Here is a 4,453-nt window from a genome sequence, read left to right as displayed (position 1 = left end):
TCTACCTAGGTTAGATAGTAACTGAATTGGGATCTTAGAATTCCCAACTTTTATTTGGTGTAGTAATAAGATACAAAAAAGGCAGGGGCACCTTTTTTTCCTAAATGGAAACCTTCACCAAAAGAGGTTAGAAGACTTCAAGGCAAGTTCTTTCTCCAAAATGAGTAAATGACATCAGTTCTAATTCTTACTGAGGTTACAAACCAACCATCAGGATATTATTAACTCATGTCTAAGAGGGAAATTGGGAGGTAGGGAGAGGTAAGGCCTCAGCAGAGAAAGCAAGTTTTAAGTAGGGAGACAGCCAGCTTCTGCCCTGAAGTTATTGCTAGGTTGTAACTGAGCTGCATATATGTAGACCTGTTTCACAGAGGAATTGAGTAGCTGAATCCTTTGTTAAACTGGTAGGCACTGTAAACTCTAGTATTTACTGTCCAGCAGAAAGGTGAAAGATGATGTCTTTAGGGAAATCTCTTGATTCCCCCAGTTTCTACAAAGGCTGTAGCCAAGAATCAAATCATCCAGGACTTGGTATAAGGTCAAGGTAAATGATCCAGTGTTCAGCTGACAACCACTTTATAAAATTATTTCACTCCCCCAAAAAGGGATTAGTGGTTGATGGAGAGAAAGCATTAAGCATGTCTAAGGGGACCAATAAACAGGTCCCCTTAGAGCTTTCCCAGTGCTCTCCAAAGTCATGATTGGTTCTTCTAGTCTGAGAGATCTTGGCTGCAAGGGGTGGGGGTGACTGCCAAGGCTTTCAGGTGTTTAAGGGTTTGCATAGCTCATCCAGTGGTAATGGGGGCACATACAGCTTTTCTGATAGTACATAGTATGTATGTTTGTGCTTGGCTAAGCTTCTCCAGCAAACTTAAGCTCTTCTAGTGGTGAAAAGACCCCAGGAGGGCTCAAAAACATCACCTATTCATTGTATGGCCCTTCCTAAAGGGCTTAGAGAATGCTTCTTCCTGACCCTAAATCAGTAGGCTGAGAAGGGACATGGGAGTAGGGAGTCCCCACCAACCTGGGGAACTAAGACTTCTAGCTGTCTGCTCAAGGGCTGAATCCAGCCTCATTCAGTACCTTCTGATACCTCTTAGGTGCTGTGTCTTACATGCTCAGTCTCCAGGAACTTCATAAGAAGTCTGGCTAGAGAAGAGTGAGGCTCTCTGCCTAAGTCTCTGTGCCTTCAGTGAGACCATGTTTAAAACCTCTATGGGAAGGAGGGACCTCATGCTCGGGAAAGTGGTTTAAGGCTGTTTGTTGGAGAAGTCAAGCCAAGCAGAAAGCCATTACTTCCACCCAACGCTTTCCTTTTTCTCATAAGCTAAAATTAAGGATGGCACAAAGTCAGGCCCCAAGAGAAGAAGCAGAGATGATCCATGCACCATCTCTTGCACAGAGGCTGGAATTTCCCAGCAGTTTGAAAGTCAGATGCTTTGTTGACTGCCAAGCGCAGGTCAGGAGACTGATAGCTTCCAATCCCAGCACTTAAGGAAGCAACTCTTAACGACTTCAAGTTTTTTTCAGTAGCATTTGTGTTTCATTTCTCACCAGAAATGAGTTTACTGGTCCAAATTCTGTCCTAAGGAGGATCACTACTGGTCTTGTAAGCTAACACCTTTTTGGTCTGAAGAACCACATGGATTTTAGGTAATGCAGCAACAGACTTTAGCAAAGGTTGGTTAAAGCACAGAAAGCTGGAGGGACCAGAAATGAATCCAGATGTGCTGGGGAAGAAGAGAGCCATTTCTACCAGGACTTCTGGTGGGTGAAACAGAGGCACGCAGCTCAGGGGGATAGGCGGGCTACAGGAAGAAGGGTGAAACTGTTTAGGTTCTCAGAGGAAGGGAGGAAGATATGGTCCAAATTCCAGAAAGTCCTCTCTTCATCAGTTATCATCATCACCCCAAGATCATTGAAACAGGGACTTGCCTGTGTGATCTGTACCAGTTCCCACTGGCCTCGGCCTCTGCCAGACACAAGGTGCACCTCTGAAGCAAGACAGGCATGCCCAGAGGTGACACAGCATCTTTGCTTGCCCTGGTCTTAGGAACACTGCAGATTTTCTTGTTAGCCTACCCCTCTATAAGCTGGCTAACTGGGGGCCCAGACATCTCGAGCTATGTCCCCGTAAAGCACTGCAGAAGCCAGTAGAAGCCCTCAGGATCGGAAGACATGCACGGCTCAGATCACGTACTGCCGGCAGATGGGACACTGGTTCATGCACTTGCCACACTTGGTACAGGTGGCCATGTGGCTGCACTCCAGCAGAACACAGTCGATGGGCGAGCCCATGCAGGTGCGACACAGGTCCTCCAGGCTGGATGGCCCTGCTCCCCTGCTCCCCTGTTTTGGTCTTCAGCACCACCCACCAGCTGCTGGAGTCCCTTCTGACCCTTGTACAGCCACGTCACCCTCCATCAGCTCCCACTTCTCACAGCAGCCCTTGTAGTTGATGAAGTTTTGAGCCAGGATCTCTTTGAGAGGCCGCACAGTTAGACCTTCAACGTCCTCCGGTTGGTCAGGTCAGACAGGCCCTCCAGCCTCAGCTATCCTCTGAGTCGATGGTCTGCGTCCATCCTCAGTAGGAGCTCTGGCTGTGCTCTCCAGGTAGACGGGTTCCTCTTGGTCCTGAGACACATGGCCATTGGCCTTCCTGGCCATGCCTGTGAAGTGCGCCCCACAGGCCTTGCAGCTTGGTTCTGAGACCGTGGGGGTAGGGAAGGAGCTGTACCCAGGGTTAGAATAAGCCTGTGACCTGGCTTCATGGGGGCGGTGAGGCCGCCTCAGGCTGTCCATCCAGGCAGACCAGTTGCAGCAGGTTGCCTACATGATAAAATCTGGGAGGGGAGGGGAGGGGAGGGGAGAGGCCAGATCCTCCCCGTGTACACGGGGCAGGGGAGCTGTGGGCTGTGCCCTGGCGGCATCTCGGGGCTGAGTGGCGGTCACGACATCCTCACGGCAGCCCCAGGAGTTTGCCGTACAACATCTTTATCCATTCCTCTGTCGATGGACATTTAAGTTGCTTCCATGTCCTGGCTATGGTAAATAGTGCTGCAGTGAACATTGGGGTGCATGTATCATTTCAAATTATGTTTTTCTCTGGATATATGCCCAGGAGTGGGATTACTGGGTCGTATGGTAGTTCTATTTTTAGTTTTTTAAGGAACCTCCATAGTGTTCTCCACAGTGACTGTACCAATTTACATTCCCACCAACAGTGTGGGAGGTTTCCCTTCTCTCCACACCCTCTCCAGCATGCACTTTTGTAGATTTTTTGATGATGGCCATTCTGACCGGTGTGAGGTGATATCTCATTGTAGTTTTGATTTGCATTTCTTTAATAACTAGCAATGTTGAGCATCTTTTCATATGCTTTTTGGCCATCTGTATGTCATTCTTGGAGAAATGTCTATTTAGATCTTACACCCATTTTTTGATTAGGTTGTTTGTTTTTTTCATATTGTGCTACCTGGGCTGTTTGTATATTTTGGAGATTAATCCCTGGTCAGTCACTTTCTTTGCAAATATTTTCTCCCATTCTGAGGGTTGTCTTTTCATTTTGTTTATGGTTTGCTTTGCTGTGCAAAAGCTTTTAAGTTTAATTAGTATTTAAGTTTAATTGTTTATTTTTGTTTTCATTTTCATTAAGAGGTGGATCAAAGAAGATCTTGCTGCTATTTATGTCAGAGAGTGTTCTGCCTATGTTTTCCTCTAAGAGTTTTATAGTATCTGGCCTTACATTTAGGTCTTTAATCCATTTTGAGTTTATTTTTGTGTGTGGTGTTAGGGAGTGTTCTAATTTCATTCTCTTACATGTAGCTGTCCAGTTTTCCCAGCACCACAAACAAAAGAGACTTCCTTTTCTCCATTGTATTTTCTTGCCTCCTTTGCCATAGATTAGGTGACCATAGGTGCATGGGTTTATCTCTGGACTTTCTATCCTGTTCCATTGATCTATACTTCTGTTTTTGTGCCAGTACTCTACTTTTTGTTTGTTTGTTTTTTGTTTTGTGTTTGTTTTTGGCTGTGCCACGTGGCATGTGGGATCTTAGTTTCCAAACCAGGGATTGAACCGGTGCCCCCTGCAGTGGAAGCGCAGATTCCTAGCCACTGGACTGCCAGGGAATTCCCAGTACCATACTGTTTTGATTACTATAGCTTTGTGTATAGTCTGATGACAGGGAGCCTGATTCCTCCAGCTCTGTTTTTCTTTCTCAAGATTGCTTTGGCTATTTGGGGTCTTATGTGTTTCCATACAAATTGTAAAAGTTTTGGTTATAATTCTGTGAAAAATGCCATTGGTAGGTTTTTTTTACATCTTTATTGGAGTATAATGGCTTTACAATGGTGTGTTAGTTTCTGCTTTATAACAAAGTGAATCAGTTATACATATACATATGTTCCCATATCTCTTCCCTCTTGCATCTCCCTCCCTCCCACCCTCCCT

The 4,453-nt window shown here is 45.8% G+C and overlaps 1 pseudogene; it reads right to left on the bottom strand.

Moving 5' to 3' along the window:
• Nucleotides 1-2,163: 2,163 nt before the first annotated feature.
• Nucleotides 2,164-2,802, bottom strand: LOC132487019 (E3 ubiquitin-protein ligase rififylin-like; annotated as a pseudogene).
• Nucleotides 2,803-4,453: the final 1,651 nt, after the last annotated feature.

Source organism: Mesoplodon densirostris, chromosome 3 (genome assembly GCF_025265405.1).
Source record: "Mesoplodon densirostris isolate mMesDen1 chromosome 3, mMesDen1 primary haplotype, whole genome shotgun sequence".
In the NCBI taxonomy this organism is placed as follows: domain Eukaryota; kingdom Metazoa; phylum Chordata; class Mammalia; order Artiodactyla; family Ziphiidae; genus Mesoplodon; species Mesoplodon densirostris.
The sequence above is the reverse complement of the archived record's forward strand: the minus strand, read 5'-3'. Positions and strand labels throughout refer to the sequence as shown.